The sequence below is a fragment of the Triturus cristatus genome, chromosome 12 (genome assembly GCF_964204655.1).
Source record: "Triturus cristatus chromosome 12, aTriCri1.1, whole genome shotgun sequence".
In the NCBI taxonomy this organism is placed as follows: Eukaryota; Metazoa; Chordata; class Amphibia; order Caudata; family Salamandridae; genus Triturus; species Triturus cristatus.
Window position 1 is genome coordinate 193017102 of NC_140595.1, and position 23020 is coordinate 193040121.

Below are 23020 nucleotides of genomic sequence, written 5' to 3' on the forward strand. Positions count from 1 at the left end.
ACGAATTACCCATCGAAGTTTCACTTGTCTGTGCTTCCGCAGTCAGTCACTGCTGCTCCTGAGCCCACCCTATAAACGGTTCCCAGATATCACGCGGTCTTGAAGTAGGGGGCATGAGTTCCCAAAAAAGGTTCAGCTGTGTATGGCCGTATGTGACATCCCTGATCCACCCTTTAACTGAAGGTGCCCTCTTCTTACCCCAATGTACTGCAACCTGTCGTTTAGCAAATAACAGGAGAAGTGCATGCAATTTGCGCATCTTAGTTGGAGTGTCTTTAACATAGCTCAGTAAGCCCAACATGGGGGATGGGGCAAGTGACGCCCGATAATTTGATTCACTGATGTAGAAATTTTGGACCAAAATTAAGCAGGTTTTGGGCAATCCCACGCCATGTGAAGAAAAGAGGCTGGAGTAAACCCGCATTGCCAACAACTTTCATCGTCCCGAAGACCCATATGGTGCAAACCGACAGGTGTCCTATAAAATCTATGTAAGTATTTGAAATGAATCAAGCAAAGTCGGTAGTTAGGGGAGAGTTCAGTGAGTTGGCCACAGCAGAAGTTCCATTGTGCCTCAGTTAACGGAATAGGGAGCCCGGCATTCCACCACTGGAGGGCTCGGGGTTTCACCAGTGGGGTGGTGTTTTGCATGTGTGTGTAAAGACGTGTAATAAGTTTCCGGGGAGATGGAGAGCGCAACAGGTTCTCCAATGCGGGCAAGGAAGGTGGGGCCATCGGAAATCCCTCGTAAAGGGCCCGGCAGGCTGCACGCAGCTTATGACATAAAAACAACTCAGCGAATGGTACTACCTGACCCTCAGCTGCGACCGGTGGGGATCGGAAAGTGTCACCCGGATACAGGTCCGTGAAACTGTGAAGGTCCATCTTATGCGCCAGTGTCTTGCCAATACCATCCTGAATGCAGAGCAGCATGGGGTTTTGTGTCAGCGAGATGGATGGGGCATACAATATCGGAATGTTCTCTCTCTTGCGCAGCTCATCCCATGCCCGGAGGTATCGATGTCACCACGAGGGCGTCGTGCCGACTGGTAGAGTGCCACCCTAAGGGGAACAGGTGCCACCGCGTCGATCTCAACTGCCACGTGGGGTTGGAAGGGTGTTGGGTGAACCCAGTAGTACAGAAATTGGGCCTGAGCGCAAAGGGCGTAGAGTTGCATATCCGGAGCACCCAGCCCCCCCTGCTTCAGCGGAAGTGTCAATAAATCCCAGGAGACTTCGGCCTGACCACCTGCTAACACCAGGGAGACCAGCTGCGATCTCAAGGTCTGGAAACAATGCTGCATGAGGGGGATCGGGATGTTAACAAATAAATACAAAAATTTCGGTAGGATGACCATCTTAGCCAGCGCAATCTTTCCTGCCAAGGATAACGGAAGCCTAGACCATATTTTGACCTTCTCTTCCAACCATGTGACGGCACACCCATAATTGAGATTTCATACCTCCTGCATTGTACGACTGAGCCATATGCCCAAGTATTTGACCGCCTCGGCCTCCCACTTCAAGGGGAATTCAGATGTCATCTAGGGTGTGGCATCTGTAAGAGGAAATATCACAGACTTTGCCCAGTTGATACAGATACCGGCTAAGCCCCCGAAGGGGATGAATTCCCTTGAAATGGGATCTATGTTCACCTCGGGATTTATAATGTAAAGGGTGACATCGTCCACATAAAGCGAAATGAGGAGGCTCCTGGTGCTAATCCCTATACCCGAGCCGTGTGATGTTGCCTGATCCGTGCAGCCAGGGGTTCCATCGTGATTGCAAAAAGCAAGGGAGAAAGGGGGCACCCCTTGCTGGTGCCTCAACATTATTGTTTTTTAAACAGTAAATACCACCAATAGTTAAATACAGTGTATCACAGCATTCGTCCGACATTACCATTTGACATATACGGGGGAGATGAATTCGCCGTACTTGGTCCCCTAGATCCCACACAGTGCACTAAGTTCTGAAGGGAATATGCTTAGTCTATCTGCCCCAGCCATTTGCCTCAAACTTTACGATATTTAGCTGTACACCCTCTGGCTTAGACCAACGGTTTCTCTTGTACTGCACACCAGTCTACACCTCTGCGCCATTTCGATATGCCAGGGGGGTTTGGATAATATCCAATTGGCTGCAATGTCCCTCTTGGCCATCATTATGGCAGTAGTAAGAAAGTGCTTGTCAGCTCGGGAGCCATCGAGGCTATCCGTAATTCTCAGGAGTATGTTTAAGGGATTATGCGGGACCTCCCAGCCCAGGATCTCTGTGAGTTCTTTTTCTATGGATTCCCAATAGCGTGCAATGACAGGGCAGGCCCATAACATGTGGAAGAAGTCTGCTTCGTCGTGATCACATCGCGCACAAAATGCGTTTGGCTTCATACCGGCGCTAAAGAGGAGTTTGGGTGTTAAGTAGGTGGCATGTAAATAGTATAGTTGGATCAGACGGAGCCTGGCGGAAGTGGTGACTGTCTTGGGTGCCATTAGAGCGTCTCTTCAGTATTCCTCTTCAAGAGGTCCCACTCACTGCTCCCATAGGTTTCGCAGCAGGTCCAGTGTATTTGAAGTGTTATTAGTGAGGGAGCGGTAGATACGAGAGGCACCCCCCTTTCCCAGGTTACCTGTCATAATCTGGGCCCTGAGGCACGTGTATGGAGAGAGCGTGACGCAGCTGCAGATATCTATAAAACTGTGAGGAGTGCAGGGAATAGCGTGTTTGCAAGTCTTGGAAAGTGCGCACATGGTCACTCGTCCACACGTCCCCGAGCTGCGAGATACCAGTAAGGTCACATGGTCGGAATCCCTCCAGGTGACTGACCTCTTGAAGCCAGGTCCCCTGCCAAAGTGGTGTGTATTAATCAGTTTGCTCGTCCATTGGGTGTGGGAATTGTGTTTTAATGTACAATGTAGCTTCCGCTCACATTAGGCAGAGGTCACAGCTCGGAGTGGCATTGCTCTGCAATTCCTTGGTCTGGGGCACCAAATAACAGCTACAGCTCATTGCAGAAGCGAAGACACAAAGTTCATCCAGTTGTGTCTGAAGTTGATGAAGAGTAGAAACAGTGGAGTTTAGTTATCAACAAAGCTCTTTCTTTTGAAATAACAAGCATAACTGGAAGCACTATATATACTCTATAGTAGGCTGTTTATACTACTGAACCGCTCAGGCATTGTCTTTTGGCGTCAACAATATAAGATCACCACTACTGGACAGTGCAGTCTAGGGGAGCCCTAGCACATCCATTCACTCCGCCAGCTCATACATCACACATGATCGATACTCTCTCTGGCAACCTCGCCAGCCGGTCAGCAGGTATCAAGAGATTCCGCCGAATTTGTGCAACTTTATTCTTATGTTTTAATTTTGGGCAAGTATTTTTCTATATCATTTTACATATACCAGATTAGTGTGCTATCTGTATGGGCAGGGGCTTGAATGCATAACATGAAAAAATAAAGCGCTATTTAAGTGCTAGAGTACAATCTGCTATCTCACAAGCAAATAATGTTGCCTCTTTCTACAGTTTCATATTTTCAGACTGCATGCTCTCTTCAAAAGCCTCAAGACCTGGATGTTCAAGAACTTCAAGACCTGGATGTTCAACCAATAGGGGAACCGGCAGATCGCTCTCCCAGCACACCAGGTGATGCAGTTGCGCTCTACAAATCAGATTGATTGATTGATTGATTGAAAAGCCTCCTACCACTATATTCTTTAAACCCTGCATGAAATATTGACCTTGATTTCAAAATTGCTATTGTTCTCTCTCCTTTCTATTGAATGTCTCTCACTTTACCCTCCATCCTGTGCATGCCTTACCTTCTCTGAGTGTAACCTACTCTAAGTCGCATGCCTGTCTGCCTTACTCTCTAGGTCTCATATATCACCACATCTCCTTCTTTGAAAGCAGATTCCTGCTACCTAACAATAACCACTGGGGTAGCCACTAACCTGGGATTCCGGAGCAGTGTGCTACCCAGCGAAAAGCGCTTCAAATGAAAGCTGAGTTAACTTTGTGGCACAGGATAGACTTATTTCACTGTTAGTCTACTAACCTGTAGGGGGACATTTGGGGAATAGGGGGCTTTATTGTTTATCCCTTGTTTCCATACATAAGCCCATCTAGGGCCTATTTTACCTTGTAAAAATAACTTCAAAAAATATCCTTGGGGAAAGAAAAGCGCCTCCACACTGTGTTAGGGGTAGTAAGTGCTACACAAATGCAGTGGAGACCAGCAGTGGTTTAAAAAGAAACAAGCATAGGTATAGCCAATAGGTCTCGCCTTTGGGACCTTATAAGTGTTTAGCTATGCAGCATATTATCCTGGGTGCTGTACCACAAGAGATTGAAGAGCTATAGAAGAAAATCCAGTGAGCGAGAAAGAGTCAATTAATGGGGAGGGGAAAACGGAGGAAGCGAGAAAGGTAGAGGAAAACAGAAATGAAGAGAAAGAGAGTTTGTGGGAGAAGGAAAGTGTCAGGTGGGACTGATGAGATGCAAAGATGATAAGTGTACCATAATATGTGTCAGAACACCAACCAGGCCTGACTTTCACCAAACACAAATTGCATTATGGGACTTGTAGTCCCACAATTACACAAGGAGGCTTGCAACTACAAGCTAGGCAAAACAAAATCACGGGGATTTGTTTTTAAAAAAAACACAGAAGGCCAATTGCGTGTGAGCACCACACGCACAAGCTTTTACAAAAGCTGAAGTGATTCCAAGAGGTCGATTCTAGGGTAGTTCATGCGCGCTGCGCTAGGCTCGGCCTAAAAAATAAGTGGAGGTACTCACCCAATTGATTTGTGTACTAGGAGTGGGATTTAAAGGGCGGGGCTATGGGAGGTGCTAAGGGGCGTGGTCAGGAGCGCTTATTTAATTTTATTGAGATTTTCTCGATGTGCATAATGATACAGAAGCATTTTTGGTATTTTTGAATATTCCTTTTTTCCTTATACGTACAAAAGGGTGCAATTAATATTATCTTTCAAATTTGACATGTGTATAGATTGCCTCTGTGCAAGGCACATGAAAGATATTTTGAATGTTTACATTATGCACAGTAATAGAAAGTGAGGCCACTTTAAGAAAGAAACCTTGAAAATTAAACACCATGATCTCATTCTATTCAAAAACAGCCTTATCTGTTTAACTTCATTATAATAGATCCTTAGTACCTGGTAATCAAAAACATCAAACCACCTTACACCAGCCAGGTAATCTTCAAGTATGTTACTCCACCTTATGGCCTTAATATTAGCCAGCGGCATTGTCTCTCTTTTGGCATTAAGATGAAACGTAAATTCATTCTTACAAACTACCAGCATCACACGCTTGACAAAGTATGGCATTGGATGTTTGTTCATAGAAGTCACAGATTCCAATAAACAGACTCTGGTTTTACTCGAACACCTAGGGGACATTAAACAACAAAATGGAGCTTTTTAAAGGAATATCTGATGAAACCTCCTATTAAAAATATTACAGATTGAAAAAAAAAACATGCCTGTCATTGAAATCATGCCTGACCTTGATAGAGATCAGGGTGTGTACAATATTCCCACTACCACGAATAAAGTAATCTCACAGTTACACGCACATGCATACATCATACGCTAGGGCCCATTTCACTAACATACGCTCAAATACTCTACCAGCAATAAACCTGTGGAAGGAAAACACTCCTAAACACCCTGCATCTATACCGAGGTCGATAAGACCTGGTTTTTGTGACTGTCCCTAAACATAATCTATACAATATATACAACAATAATCAATAACGCAAACCCAATAATTGACAAGAAAGAATATCCAACACCATGTTTAAATTATATTGCTTTATCTAAAATTAGTCAAGGAAATCAATCAGAGTAAATCATTTCTCATAGTTACCTATTCTAGCTAAATGTCAGAACGGGTCAGGACAAGTCTCTCGGTAAATGTCTCTCAAGACGAAGTCCCTTCAGCATCAATCCTCAGCAACGCAGATTCGGTACGCGGCAAAGGCAAAATGGCAAGTGGCAAAAACCCTCTCTAGGCTAACATCTCTTATAGTTTCTAAACAATAGAAAGATACATTGGGAACATAGAAAAACTATAATATCCGCCGGACTTGCTGAACAGAGCGAGAAGGAAAGGATGTAACATCGCTACATTTGAGAATCTCCGCTCAGGAAAAGTACACATAATGAAAACTACGGAACAGGAACCAAGAAAATAAAACATGTATCATATTAATCCTGCTTCTCCTCGGCTATCGAGCCACAGTTCAGAGCTTCTCTAAGGCTCCTTTGTTTCCCAAGGCTGCCAAGGACACCTTCATTTCACTTGGAGACTTCCCAAAAACTGCTGCTGTCCTCATGGAAAGTTTTTCAAGCAAGGACCATGGTCAGTTAGCTTCAAGACCATTTCCAGCAGGGGTCTCCCTCGTCACAGTTTTCATATAATAAATCACAGCCAGGCTCACAAGTCGGCTATCTTTTCTTAGGCCAACATAGGCCTCAATAGACCATCTTAATTAAAAGAGACAAAACAACGTTACCACAGCATAGTGATTAAACAGTGTTAACCCCACTAATACCCTTATGTGTATGCATTTATCTAGCACTTGCAACATAGAAAAGCATTAATTCAGAAAGCGTTTTGTGCTCAAAAATAAACAGCACATAGCAACGTTTAAACATGAAAACACACACGTTAGTTTTTTAAACAGCACATTTATGCACACCCACGTGTAATTCTCTCTTGTTAGGACAAACGGATTGATTAATATAAACGCACTTGCACAAGACAAATAATTAATTATTAATTATTAATAAATTAGTACAACGAATAGACATGCCAGAGCTTCAAAAGCCACAGAATTTTAAAACTGAAAACTCTGCTCCAGCAATCCCCCCTTTGGTGATTTTATCACCAAATAAACCCAAAAAAAAACAAATTAGTGATAATTTAGTCCCATTTTAGGAGAAATCGGAAATGTCTTTTCCCCTTTACACAACATTAGACACCAGTCACTCTTTCATCATCCCTCTTTGTCTCTAAGTAAACACTCTCCCTCAATTCTTCTAGTTCAATTTCTTGAGGTTCTCTTTTCAACTTCTTGTTTTTCTTTTCATTATTCAATTTCTTCCTCCCTCCCCTGTTTTTACAACACACACACACCAATCTTATTATTAATAAAGCAACAATTATACAAGTTAAGGGAAACAATATTCTACCTATAATAGTACTACCTATTTTTGCAATAAAATCCTTAACAGCTATCATTTTATTAGCTATTTTAGTCCATAAACTCTCAGCTTCAAGTGGTACTCATTCTTCATGCAAATCAGTAATATTTTTGATATAGACCTTCAGGTCTTTGCTTTCGTCTGGAATGTAAGTGCAACAATGTTGAACTTTCAGCATTCCACAGACTCCACCCTCCTTGGCCAATAGAATATCAAGGGCAAGTCGATTTTGCATAGACATGGCACGTACGGCACTTAATTCCGTATTCACCAAAAGAAACCCTCCAGCGGTATTTGTCGATAAGCGATCAACCACTGTGGACAGTTTCCGAATTCCATAAGCATTCAAAGAAATTCCCACTGCTGGAATCAAAACCCCAAAAATATCACCCACTATTTCAGACCAAGTTTCTCTCTTAAAACGCATTAGTAAGTTAATATGTTCTACATCTGTTATTTTATCTATATGAAAAATCTTTGGAAAAACTAGGCCCACATAACACGTGCCATACCAATGGTCAGGCAACTTGTAATAAGCCTTATTCCCACAAACATAATATACTCCTGGAAAAATTGTATCTTCTCCACCTCTGAAACCCCAACCTGTTGCAATGAAGTATGTATCATGGCACTCACTAGTCCCGACAAAATATGTATCATATTGGGATTTCCTTCTCATAATACAAAGTTTACCCTTCTGTGGTGCATCTAGAGCTAAAGTTGGACTAGCCCCATTCTTCAATTCTTTTCCCATCTCAATGTCCCAAATTGTCTCACTCACTTTATATTTTCCTGCTTTCTCATGCATGTTCAATCTCCTTTCTTCTACCATATCCAGGAAAGCTTTCTCCTCTCCTTTCAAACTGCAAGTTAAATTGTTCTTAAAAATGTAATCTAATGTTAATCCTTTTTCTTCAATAAAAATCTCACCAAAAGTGTTAGCCTCTTTAGCTGGATTCAGCTCTTTATTCATTGGCAAATGCCCAAAAATACTATCTCTGTTAGACATCTTATAATCTACTTTCCCTAACAAATAAAAAACACTACTTAAAATACTACAGGAAATACCATATGTAGCTGGTAAATGATGATAAGTAACACCCTCTGAAACGGATGCAGGTAATTGCATACAGACGTAGCAATCCCTTACTTCCATTGTTTTCACATATTCATATAACAGTTTCGAAAAAACATTACTAGAAAAGTTATTAATTGACCTATCTTTGTGTATGTAAGTATTACTAATTCTATTTGGAACTACTTTTTGCGAATTCTTCTCTACATTTGTCATATTCTCTGTATGCATTTCAAACTCTACTTTAAAAGTAACTAATAAAACTAAAACACCCCATAGAAGCATTAATAATCCAGTACAGCAGCAGCACATCCTACACCACCTTTTAAAGAAAGCACATCTATTTCTATTATCCTCTATGTTAGCCATATTAGTTTAGCCTCTACTACTCCACTACTGTTTGAACTTTTTCAATTCTTCAGCAATTCTTCAGCTTTCAGTTTTTCCAAATGATCTCTTCGTTCACTTAATCCAAGTGAATCCTTCCTTTATTCAGTTTGGATACTTGTCATTCTTCACTTCAATTTCTTCAACATCAAATTGTATTAGATCTCCAACATCAAAATCCTCAGTACTCGACTCTTCTCCAATGTCAGTCAAGAGTACTTTCAGAATTTCACCAGTATCTTCCTCAACCACTTCTCTCAAGATCTCTTCCGGATTATCTCGAGTCACTGCTTCTTCTTTTCCTCCTTCAGACAGTGCCACATAAGACCATTCCGGTGATCTGTACTTTTGGTTGGGTCTTCTTACTCTTTTTATTTCTACTGGTTCATTTGACTCCTTTGATTCTTCTCCTTCAGCTTTTGAACTTTGACTCGAAACTTCATTCACTTGTTCAGCTTTCGATGTACTTGCTCTTATTATTTTGTATCTCAGCCTCTTAACTCTGTTGTTAGGCCAACGATCTCCTCTTAACACCTTTTTCGGCTTTATTTCTTTATTACTTCTTTCTCCAATCCAAGTTCTCTTTCTCAGAACTCGACCCTCTGTTTGTTCATCCTCATCATCTGTTTCAAGTGCCTCTTGTTTCCGCTTTCCAGCAGCTCTCTTCTTTTCCACAGATTTTTTCACCACTGTTTGAGACTTCCCTACTCCTGTCCCTCCTCGGATCTCCGACACGCAATCTTCTTGCTGTCTACTTGTCCCTTCACCTGGCTCATCAAGAATATTCCCTACACCTCCTCAGGGGTCTTCCGCAATCTGTCCCTCTCTATCTTCTTCTGACCCTACTTCGTCAAGTATTATCTCAAGTGGTTCTTCAATCTCCTCCTCCTCTGATTCAGGAGTAGTCTCTGTGTGATTTCTCTTTTCTTTTCTTTTTCCCTCACTGCTGTTTGAAACTTCAGGCTCTTTTACAGAATTTGATCTCCTCTCTGATACTCGCAGTGGTTCATTCGAAGCTCTTCCTACTTCTTTCCCCACTGATTCTGTATCTTCATCATCGCTGGAATCTGACTCTTCAAAATACTCTTTACCAGTCCCTTCTTTTGGGTTTGGAACTCTCAGAGTATGACTTGCATGTACCCAGTGCTTCACTCCAGCACACTTTACTGCAGTCGTCGTAGTCAGAATAACTTGTCTCGGCCTTCCCCACCTTGGAATCAAGCAATTTCTTCTTCTGTGAACTTTTATCCTCACCCAGTCTCCTGGACTCAGATCATGGGCTTGCTTCTTCTCAAGTGTGGTAGCTTCTTCTCCAACCTGGTGAAACACAGAATGAACTGCGTCAGCCAGGCCTTTACAGTAATCCAAAATCATGTCATCAGTTATTGTCACCAATTTATTGACAGGCACGAATGCATGGCGCATTGCACGTCCCATTATTATTTTGTGCGGACTCAAACCAGTAGTTCTATCTGGAGTAGATCTCATAGTCATCAGAACTAGAGGTAAAACATCTGGCCATTTCATGCCAGTGGCTAAGCACATTTTTCCAATTCTATTCTTGATTGTGCCATTAATCTGCTCAACCACACCAGAAGCCTCTGGTCGGTATGCACAATGTAGCTTCTGCTGTATTTTCAATGCTTCACAAATCAAAGCCATGAGCTCATTTTGAAAATGTCCACCTCTATCAGACTCAACTGTTACTGGAAACCCGTACCTAGGAATCAACTCCCTTAACAGTAACTTTGCCACTGTTAATCCATCAATTCTTCTAGTCGGGTAAGCTTCCACCCACCTTGAAAACAAACAGACTACAACTAGAACATACCTCAGTCTGTTTACTTGGGGCATCGCAATGAAATCAATCTGCATTCTTGTAAAAGGACCTCCTTCTCTGCCTATTGTTCCCAGACTCACCACTGTCTTTTTCCCAGTGTTAAATTGCTGACAAACTAAACACCTCTGACAGATGCTTTCTGCAATTGTCCCGAACTTTGCATTGTACCAGGTTTGCTTGAACGACCTAACCATCGCGTCCCTCCCCAAATGTCCCTGGCCATGATACATCCTTGCCATTGACGACAAGATGGAGTTGGGCATTACTGGTCTGCCATCTCTGTAGACCCAAACATGGTCTGTTTCTCTTGGAGCACATCCTGCCTTAATCCAATCTTTTTTCTCTTCCTCTCCTGCCTCATCTTGCAACTGTTTCACTTCATCCCAGGTCTCTAAGACATTAGTAAACATCACAGAGAGTAAAGACATTTCCCCTTCTCTGTCCCTGTTGATGGACTGATTTGTTTTGGCACAATATTGTGCAACATCGTTCGCATAACGGTTTCCGACCGTTATAAAATCCTCCCCTAGTCCATGGGCAGCACATTTTACAACTGCTAACTCCTTAGGCAGCTGTATCGCCTCAAGCAATTTACCAATCATTTCAGCATTCTTTATCGGAGTTCCACTCGATGTCAAGAAACCTCTTTGTAGCCAAAGTTGGCCAAAATCATGCACCACTCCAAATCCATACTGACTATCAGTCAATACAGTTGTCCTCAAATCTTTCCCAATTTCGCAAGCTTTTGTCAATGCTATCAATTCAGCAACTTGCGCAGATTTCACTCCTTTCAATGGTGATGCTTCCATGACCTCTGAAACTTTGCATACCGCATATGCTGCACATAGCACACCATCATCATTTCTCAGGCATGATCCATCCACAAACAACACATGATCACTCTCATTCAAGGGTAGATCCCTTATGTCTGGTCTTGGTTTTGTACAGTACTCAAGCACATCCAAACAATCATGATCATCTTCCATCTTCACACCCACATTTTCAATATCTGGTAAAAGTGTCGCTGGATTCACATTTACACATCTCTCAAGAGTCACATTTGATGCTCCCAGAATCACTTTTTCATATTTAGTCAATCGACTATGTGACATGTACTGAGTTCTGCTTCTTGTCAAAAGAATTGCCACATTGTGAGGTACGAATACCCTTACAGGATATCCCATTATGATTCCCTCACTCTGTTCCAGACTCCTGCATGTTGCAGCCACAGATTTCAGACAACCTGGTAAACCCACAGCTACAGGGTCAAGTGTCGATGAGAAGTACGCAATAGGCCTTCTCAGTAATCCATGTTTCTGAATTAACACTGAAAGTGCACATCCATTTCTTTCACTGCAGTACAGCTCAAATTCTTTTTCATAGTCAGGCATACCCAAAGCTGGAGCCTCACACATTTTACTTTTGAGCTCTTCAAATGCTGCCATTTGTTCTGCATCTAGATCCAATGGATCCGTCATTTCACTTTTTGTCAGTTTAATCAGTGGCTTTGCTATCAAGGAAAAATTAATTATCCACTGACGACAATAACCCACCATACCCAGGAACATTCTCACTTCTCTCTGGGTTTTTGGAGCTTTCATTTCTCTGATTATTCTGATCCTGTCAGTAGTCACTTTTCTCAGACCCTTTTCAATATTGTGTCCAAGATAATGCACCTCTTTCTTGCAAAACTGTAATTTGGCTGGAGATACCTTTAACCCTCCATCTGCCAGATGATTCAGTAAAGCTATGGTATCTACTTCACAAGCTTCACGTGTCTTTGATGCCACCAGTAGGTCATCAATATACTGCACTAGCACTGAACTCTCGGGCATGATCAAACTTTCCAACGATTTCTTCAATAACTGATTGAATATCGAAGGACTCTCCGTATACCCCTGTGGGATTCGACACCATGCTAAGATACGCTGGCCAAACCTAAATGCAAAAATCGGCTGGCTATCATGATGCAATGGAATTGAAAAGAACGCATGACACAAATCAATCACTGTATACCACTCAGCATCATGTGGAATTTGATACAGGATCACTGATGGATTTGGCACAATAGGACAACATGCCACCACAATTTGATTAACTTTTCTCAAATCCTGTACGATCCTAAATTTCCCATTGGGCTTTTTTAGTCCCATTATCGGTGAATTACACGGACTACTCAGTAGTTCTCTCAGGACTCCTTGCTGAATCATTTTCTCAATTATAGGAGTTATCCCTTCAATTATTTCTGGTGTCATTTTGTATTGAGGAATGTTAGGATATGTGATTCCCTCTTTTACTGCAATTTTCACTGGATCTACATTATTCATCAATCCCACATCCTCTCCAGTAAAATCCCAAACTGTCCTTTTCACTGTGTCTCTCAGCTCTCGAGGCAAATCCTCCAGATTAAACACAGCAAATGCACCAATTAACTCACTTTCTCTATTTTCTAGAGTCACTCGGTACAAAACATCTTCATCTGGTGTCTCAAAGGCTATTCCATCCGGTGTACAAAAAATTGTGCAGTTCATCTTGCACAACAAGTCCATACCCAATAGGTTCACTGGACTCGTGTCACAGACAATGAATCTGTGCATGTCTGAAAATTTCCCTATCTGTACTCTTACAGGTTCAGTAAGACGTGTTTTGATTTGTGTATTGGCTACACCAACTACTTTTATTTGCTTCATCCGAGAGAGGAAGATTTCTAACATCTGTTGACCTGACAGTTGATCTTGTCGCACCTGTGTCTACCAAAAAAGTAACACTCTCCTCATTTATTTTCCCATCCACAAATGGTCCTGCCTGGTCTATTTCTAGAGTTGCACCAAGTATGCACTCTTCTTCCTCTCCTCGGCACCGTCAATAATCACCCTCAGACTCACTCCCTTCACTCTTTAACAAGTACTGTTGTACTTTGTTAGAACGTCTTTGTTTGTTTACCTGCTCATCATTGTAGAATCCTGAATCCTGATTATACTTTTGTAACCCTCTATTCTGCGGCAAGGGCGGTTTTGGCTCTTGACTCTGCTGTCTCACAACTTTCTGTTGTTGCTGCTGTTGATTATTTCCTTAGTTCTGCACCTGTTGATTTAAAGTTTTATTTTCATTACTTACTAATGGTGGATTAGGACACTCCGATCTCCAATGCCCCAATTGGCCACAGTTGTGACAAGGAAACTTTTTCTTCGCTTCCTCAAGACTTCCTTTTCCTTTCCCTGCATATCTAGGTCTATTCCCTGCATTATTTCCTGGATTATTCGCCTGTTCCACTAACTGTGCTTCCTGTCTCTCCGCAACTTTCACTTGTGCCCACATTGCTTTCTCTTTCAGCTTTCTTTGTTTTGCTTCAATTTCATCACTGAAGTATTTTGCATGTCTCAGGATCTCATCCACTTTCTTACTCTGCCAATCCACTGTGTGCTCACAAATTCTCTCACCAATTTCAGGTCTAAGGCCATATACAAATCTGTATACAAAATGACTCAAATCTTTGTCACCCAGGTGTTCATCTCCACTGAATTGTTTAAATGCCAGTATCAGCCTTTCGTAAAAAGCATGAACTGATTCTTTCGCTTCCTGTTGTGTTCGATCTATCTTTACCCAGTCTGTCTCTTTTGCAGGTACTTTACTCTTCAGGTATACCATCACCTGATCATACTTCCTCATTACCTCTGGATCTGGTGCCCCTGTTCTTGGGTCTCTTGGATATTCCTCAGTAGGCCAACTCACAACTATTTTACACTCAGTCCACAAGTCTGCTGGAACAATTATATCAAACAGACTATTCAGGTCAACCCACAGCACTTTTGACAATTTCACAAATCTATCTACCTGCCTATACCACTCGACGGGCTTTTCTCTCAATCAAGGGAAATCATTCGTAAATGATAAAATATCCTGTCTGGGCCATGGAACATGTACATATCCTCCTCCAGGTATTTCTCTCATAGGATAATTATCCACTGGTTTCTCCTTTTCTCGCACTGGAAATGCTGAATAAGTTGTTCTATCTTCAGCCTCATCTCTTTTCTTGTACCACCTATCCTTCCACTTTTCTACATCACCCCATCTTCGCAATAATGCTACCATTTCCTTAATCTGTCCTGTTCTACCAGTAGCATTCAAATTTTCAATATCCTTTTCTGTAAAATCCATCCTGTAAGTTCTTTGTAAAGCTTTCACTTTATCAATGTCAACTCCCTGTTCTTTTGCTATTGCTCTTAGCCTGTCATGTGTATTTCTTGCTCTCCAGGTAACACTCTTGCACATAAACATTAGTTCACCATCATGATGACTCTTCAGAATCTCTGTTGGAACCGTTCCTGTGACAAGCTCTTCTAGTTCTACTCGTAACTTAGCTACATCAATTACTTGTGAATCTTTATCCTTTTTCTGTAGAACCTTCATCCAATCATTCAAATCATGAACTGTTATCTCAGCAGTTTTTCTCACTGGAACCACTCTCTTTTGCGGTTCTAAAATTGGCATCCCTGAACAACTAGCTTCACTAGCATCCAATATTTCACTACATGTGTCATGTCTTGATTGTCTCAGGTCTCTTCTTTCTACTCTTTTGCCTGAATCTCCTGAAGGACCAACTGAATTTGTCAGATTATTCCCAACATATGGAATCACCAGTCCATTCTCACCTGTCCTCTGTTTGTCACACACAGGCATAACTGGACCTATTGTTACAGGCACCGTAACAGCTTCTAGATTCTTCGTTAACTCCCTAATCTTCTCTGTCAACTCTGTTGTAGTTCTGGCTAATTGTCTGGCATTCTCATCAAGGTAATGATCACTCCTTACCTCAGGTGTCTCATTTTCCGTCTCACTAACACAAACTGTATCTCTTATCGGAGAAACAACTGGTGTACTTTTGTCCGGTTCTGGTCTATATGGAGGTGGTCTTTTGTAAATCATGTCATTCAAGACCTCATCCTCATACTCATTAACTCCATATTTTCTTGTTTATGACTCAGGAACCCTTTCTGCTCCTCCTTCAACTGTTCTCATCGGATATAATCCCTCTGACATACTAACATCTCGCCACCTTTTCATTCGATCATGATGAGTCTCACGATCATGTCTCCTCCCAAACATATACCTATAGTACCCTCCAGATCTTTGTTTTTCTCTCTCATGTACTTCCTCTTCCCATTCCACTAAAGCCTCGAACTGTGTAGGTCTCGGTTTCGGGTCAAGACATAGCATATTTTCCCGTAAATTTCTCAACACGGCCAGATTAAATGAACCATGTTCTGGAAATGCTAGAACACCATCTTCTTTAGTATACCTAACCCAATTCTCCAACCATATACAGGTATGAAACCCATGTCTTGCAGCCATAAAGGATGCAGGTGTTTTCGGTGGAGGTAACAACTCACCCTCTCTTGTTTTAACATCTTTATCCTTGCTAAACCACTTTTTAATTTTACCAAAAAATGTCTCCTTCTTTTTCTCTTCTTGGTAATACATTTTAGCGTTTACAAAGAACTCTCTACTCTTTCCGTATTATAAATATACAATACGATTTTTCAACCAATTGCAGCGCGACTCACACTAACGCACCAATCCTGGAACGTCTACGTCACTAAATAGCCCTTCCAATCCTTGCGCGGCTCACACTAACGCACCAATCCTAGCGCGAGCACTATTCTGATCTACCATCCAATCAGAGCGCGGTCTTTCTGACGTCAACAGTCGCTGCAGTTTGTCTCCTGTCTTCTGTCACTTGTCTACCCCTCCTTTACAAAATCTTTTCAGTAGACTTCGTGTCAAAATTTCTACAAAATCTATTAGTTACAACATAAAAACATCTCCATTGTCTGCTTCGCTAACCACAGAATAGTAAAAGAGAGTCTATTTCATAAGAAACCTTTCATTGACACAGTAGCACTTCTACTACTCTGCCCTACTAACATACATTCATTAACTGTTTCCTCTAGGACTTGTCCAAAGAGTCTTACAATCAACTAAATGTACAAACATTCACGCACATTCATACAAGAAAATATAGTACATACGCACAGAATCCTGCTTCCCGAGAACAGACAATCTGCTCCACTACAGAATTATAACATACATTAACTAAGCAAGCTTTCTTTGCCCAGTTCTTCAAATAAGCTCAGAGAATACCTATTACTCCTCCCGCGATAAGCTTTAACGGAAATCCTTACGGATCCCTGGGACTTAAGACCAGAGTTTCACAGATAACCTTCACTATCATACACACTCCTTATATACCAGAAATATCTAATAGTAACATACGACGATGTCACTGATTCCGAACCCAGACAATGTGACGCGCAACTTCGATTGTCACACGTTATTCCCCAATTCCGTCTTTCCCGAGAGCAGCATATACTTCCCTCTGCCCTACTACGGAACTGCTACAGCTTCCAAGTTCCAGAAGCACTACATATAACTCAACATTATGACTCCAACATATAGTATTAGTACATATACCAACATCAACCAATAATCAATAATCAATAAAACAATCTTATCAGATCAAGACAATCATCAAAAACCATCAAACTCTGCTACCAGGAAATTGATAGAGATCAGGGTGTGTACAATATTCCCACTACCACGAATAAAGTAATCTCACAGTTACACGCACATGCATACATCATACGCTAGGGCCCATTTCACTAACATACGCTCAAATACTCTACCAGCAATAAACCTGTGGAAGGAAAACACTCCTAAACACCCTGCATCTATACCGAGGTCGATAAGACCTGGTTTTTGTGACTGTCCCTAAACATAATCTATACAATATATACAACAATAATCAATAACGCAAACCCAATAATTGACAAGAAAGAATATCCAACACCATGTTTAAATTATATTGCTTTATCTAAAATTAGTCAAGGAAATCAATCAGAGTAAATCATTTCTCATAGTTACCTATTCTAGCTAAATGTCAGAACGGGTCAGGACAAGTCTCTCGGTAAATGTCTCTCAAGACGAAGTCCCTTCAGCATCAATCCTCAGCAACGCAGATTCGGTACGCGGCAAAGGCAAAATGGCAAGTGGCAAAAACCCTCTCTAGGCTAACATCTCTTATAGTTTCTAAACAATAGAAAGATACATTGGGAACATAGAAAAACTATAATATCCGCCGGACTTGCTGAACAGAGCGAGAAGGAAAGGATGTAACATCGCTACATTTGAGAATCTCCGCTCAGGAAAAGTACACATAATGAAAATTACGGAACAGGAACCAAGAAAATAAAACATGTATCATATTAATCCTGCTTCTCCTCGGCTATCGAGCCACAGTTCAGAGCTTCTCTAAGGCTCCTTTGTTTCCCAAGGCTGCCAAGGACACCTTCATTTCACTTGGAGACTTCCCAAAAACTGCTGCTGTCCTCATGGAAAGTTTTTCAAGCAAGGACCATGGTCAGTTAGCTTCAAGACCATTTCCAGCAGGGGTCTCCCTCGTCACAGTTTTCATATTATAAATCACAGCCAGGCTCACAAGTCGGCCATCTTTTCTTAGGCCAACATAGGCCTCAATAGACCATCTTAATTAAAAGAGACAAAACAACGTTACCACAGCATAGTGATTAAACAGTGTTAACCCCACTAATACCCTTATGTGTATGCATTTATCTAGCACTTGCAACATAGAAAAGCATTAATTCAGAAAGCGTTTTGTGCTCAAAAATAAACAGCACATAGCAACGTTTAAACATGAAAACACGCACGTTATTTTTTAAACAGCACATTTATGCACACCCACGTGTAATTCTCTCTTGTTAGGACAAACGGATTGATTAATATAAACGCACTTGCACAAGACAAATAATTAATTATTAATTATTAATAAATTAGTACAACGAATAGACATGCCAGAGCTTCAAAAGCCACAGAATTTTCAAACTGAAAACTCTGCTCCAGCAACCTTTCCTCCTGCAGGTGCCAGATTGTATGTGTGTAATCACATCCTGGCTTTGAAAGCTGGGCATTAACCAATGTTGCCATGGCTTATTTTGTTAATGAGGAAAAAATAATTTAAGAGGTATTCGCTGGGCATGAAAATGAGTGGCAGAATGAAAAGAAGCACCATCATCTTTAAAAAAAAGCGAAGCAGAAAGAACTGTTGACAAACGCATCCCCAACTCTGCAGGCAGCGGAGGCCCTTAATATGGGTCCTTCTTTGGATTTTCTCGATATTTTTCTCTCCTTCAGCTGCATAGCAAAATAGAAGTGGGTTTTCCATGGTACAACACTTAAATCACATATGACTTGCAAAAGATAATTTCCTTAACATTTTTGGGAAACATTTAAACTATGTTAAAACCTCTTGTCTCGTTGCCACCTAGCAGACTTCACCCAGCTGCTCCTAAATGGCACTGCTTTGCCTCAAAGCTCCTTTCCTGCTGTAAAGTCCGATTCCCTCTTCTTGGAGGTGGGCAAGCTGCTGAAAGCTTGAACCAGGATCAAGCCAGATGCCAGGCTCTGGCTCAGCTCCAGGTCCTTTTGCACCCTCAAGCACAAAATTAACTAAACTTTGATGTTGCATCTGCCTGACACGCAAACTCTAATCTTACGTGTAAAGATTAAAGACACACTAGTGACCTTTGTTGTAAAACATGAGAGAAAGAAACATATAGCCATCTAGTGACTGAATTGCACAATGTGAAACCAGAAATTCTGGGATCAAGCCCGGCTTCCCCACTTGACCAAGCTGTGTGATCCCAGGCAAATATTCAATCTCACAAAACCTCCTCTTTCTTCGTTATCACATATGATCGTATTTTCAAATACACAAGTTAAGGATGCATGCTGATCACATCTTGAGTTAGATTTTATACACTATAATGTTGCTTCATTCATGAAAAAAATATGCCATATATAATGTACACATGAAAACTGACTTGCTTCTTAGTTCCTAAGTGGCATTGTTATCATGGCGGGAGCTCAAAAGTTTCTAACTTCACTATCACCTTTAATAATCTCCTCTCAGTGCAATGCGCTTATGTACCAAGGTGAAATGCTTCCACGTGTTAAAGAATACACTTCGATTTAAATTTTAATGTTTTTAAGGCTCGACTTATATAAGGGTTCTTCAAGCCAAGCCGGACTCATGGTTCAGCTCTGACTTGCTATCCTTGTTTAATTGCTGGTCCGCCCACCTCTGCCTTTCCCAGAGCCACTCCAATAAAACAAGAGAAAACAGGTTCTTAAAAAAACACAGTACAGTTGTGTTGAGACACTGCAGAAAAAGAACAGAGAGAGAGTGGCCTAGCACTTGCTACAAGCGAACCCTTTTACATGCGCTTCACGCCAGACTGTGCGGGCTTGTCGGGGTAGCAGCTATATACATGCTGTGCTGGACACTGCAGACAACACTCATGCATGCAAGATCACACACAGTGACACACGAGCACTCGTGCACACTGAAACTTGAGAAAAGTTCCTGCTTTACAAAAGTGAACCTGATTATCATTATCAGCATTCGGTAATGGAGGAACGGGCTCCATTCACTGCTTATTTGCCTTTACTCTCTGAATCCAATCTTCTACTGGACCCATTTCAACAGTCAACTGCATTCAACACGTTTGTTTTTAGAAATGGCTACATTCGCTGGCCTCCGCATTACTAAACCTTGATTCTCACATGCTCTGCCTCGGTGTCACTGTCACCACCTCTTCCTCAACCTGGCTCCTGAAAAGTGCTGGAATACTCTGCTGTACTAGCAGGACGCCGCCACTTCGGTTTCCCTCGAGTCACAAGATATGGCTGTTAGCAGGCCCTGCTCACACACCTACAGTGCTATTGAATCCATGGAGCCTGATTGGACACTGTGTCAATAATCAAAGTGTGACTCGGGCCGCTCCCAAACTCCTTGCAGCTCTGAATGAGTGCATAAGGCTGCTGCCTAATTAGCCCAGTGTAAGGGTAGATTAACACCTGATTATCAGAGTGCCGCACGAAAACAGACCAATTCGCTGTCAGCTCTGTCGTGCTTCTTTTTGCACATTTCAGTGAGCTTGCCTTGCTACCCCGTGAGTACCGGTACTCAGGGCTTTAAGTGGGTTGAAAAAACTGGAGGGTCTCTCAAAGGGGCGTGGCCACTGTAATTAAGGGCGTGGCTTAAAAACACATAAGCTAAAAATCAGCGCTTAGCATAGCGTGCCCGACTTGTATTTTGCTGTTTCTGTCATTGCATCCAGATATATGATACAACAAGTAACATCATACCTACAACAAGTCAGGACTATTGGCTTCGTCAATGGTTTTTAGTTGCATAAGATAAATAAACAGCAACTATGGCTTGTATATAATATTGAAAAAGCTTCCACTTAAAGCCCTGGTGACACCACGACAATGGTGCTGCTCCTGAGTTTCAAAAAGAGAAGTGAAATCAAGAGAGAGAATGACTCTTTAAAGGATTTCTCTTCCCCTCTAACGCTCACCTGGCATGACGTCATGCCACAACTTCTCCACTAGTGAGAAGTGAGCAGTGTGAGCAGCGCACATCCATGTGTCTGCTGTCACTGCAGTTGGAAAAAAATGGACCGCCTGTGCCAGGGCACAAAACAGCCAAATAGAGACCCGTTTCGAGGCCCCCTTTAAAAAACTGGAGACCCAGCCCACTTAAAGCCCTGCCGGTACTCTCTTTGGCCAAGGAGAAGTTCTGGTACTCAAGGGCAGACAATTCAGAAGTGTATTAGTGAGTACCCATTTAAAGCACTGACAGACCAGGTCAATAGGGATGGAATTCGTGATTCCATTCACACAGTATTTCTACCTGGCTCCCCTATTTGTCCCAGAAATCTTACTTCCGTATTTGGCCCCCTTGTAAACAGAAATAAGTTTTGACCATTTCTGGGCCCAGTAAGATGAAAAAACATATTGGGCTTATTGTGTTGCCTGTAGTAAGCCGAGAAGCTCCCTGCAGCTTTTCCATGCATCGAAATGCCTATGTTCTAACATCCGCCTCCATTTTGTTTCCATTGTTGACAGAAAAAGAAAAGCTTTCACAGGGTTGTTTTGAAGCCCTCATTCTGGCGAAGAGCAGCCAAATCTTCCACTGCAGGACTCATGTAAGGGAGGAATGCTCCAATCTATACCGCAAGGTTGGCAGATCTCTATCCACTTTTCTACTCAGTAAACGGAAAATCACCTACCCGCAGCTTTTGAGACCGATAACATTCATCTGACACCGAGCTGGGAAGCTATGATTGTGCAAAGCCTTGCCATTTTTAGTACCTCTCACTCCACCTAATTACTGACAGAAATACTGTGCTGTTAGTTTGCCATTACACTTCCAGTTCAATATATTGCCCCTTGTAGTTTGATGTAATGGCCTTCATTTAGAAGAGGACGGTAACTGGGCAGCTGCAAAAAAAGGCCATTATCCCATCTGCCCTTTTCTCGGTGCCGCCAGCTCATTTAGTTTGTAGGGACAGGCGATGGTCTCAGTCCTTAGGAACTACCTTATGGCAGGCTAGACACCCCTGGAAACGGCATTGGAGTAACCACATAATTTGAGAGGAAGGCCTCCAACACTATCCCCATGGACTTTCTTCTCTCTGGGACCACGGTGTACACCATGGCAGTGGCAGACAGAAAAAGTCTTGCATGCAGATCTTTACTTATGTTAACCCCACAGCAAGACCCCGTCTGAGCAACTATCTTCACAGAGAACATACATTGACACAAGAACAAAGGCACATTGTGAGAAAAGACTTCATCAAACCAGCAGTTATCACTTCCACGGGTAGTAGATTACTTTAGGTAGCCCTTCCTCTCGCTCTCTTTCTCTAGTCCTGACTCTGTAGTGTTGTTATATACACTTCCTCGTGAATATCTTATGCTGCTGCATTTCTTCTTCCCGAATCAGTAGCGTAGCAAGAATGCCATGGGCCCTGGTGCAAGCAAGGAAAATGCCCCCTTTGGCTGCTGTTGGGGTAGTAAAATGCCGCAAAAATTAGGTTTGAAGGTGCCACAGCATCTGCTGCACCAATGGAAGCTATGCCCTGCCCACTGAGTATTTGAGAGCTGCTTCCAAGGAAAGAAGGGACACATTTAAATTAGGTGACTCAGCGACTGCCAGTACGGCTTTCTGCCATAGTTCAGCTGCCTAAGTCTCAAGGAGCCATGATGTCTCCTCGACTGTCCCATAAGAGTCAATATTTCCGTGTCTCGTCAGATGTGCTGCTGTAGGACTCCTTTGTTGCATAATGTCATGCATGCATGTCTAAAATGTTCTAACTGGCAAAATGCTCTTGATGTAGAGTATAATTATAGTTATCATTAACCTATGTCATGACATTATAAATATAATTACCGACTTCTTGCAAGAATGAACTTTAATTTGATTCATAATTGAAATTACCAAACCAACCCCCTTCCCACTACCTACAGTGCATGCATTTTTTGATGCACTTCTTTTTAAATGCTTTGCCTTGGAATGCCCTCTCTGACGCGGGATTGGCTCAGATGTT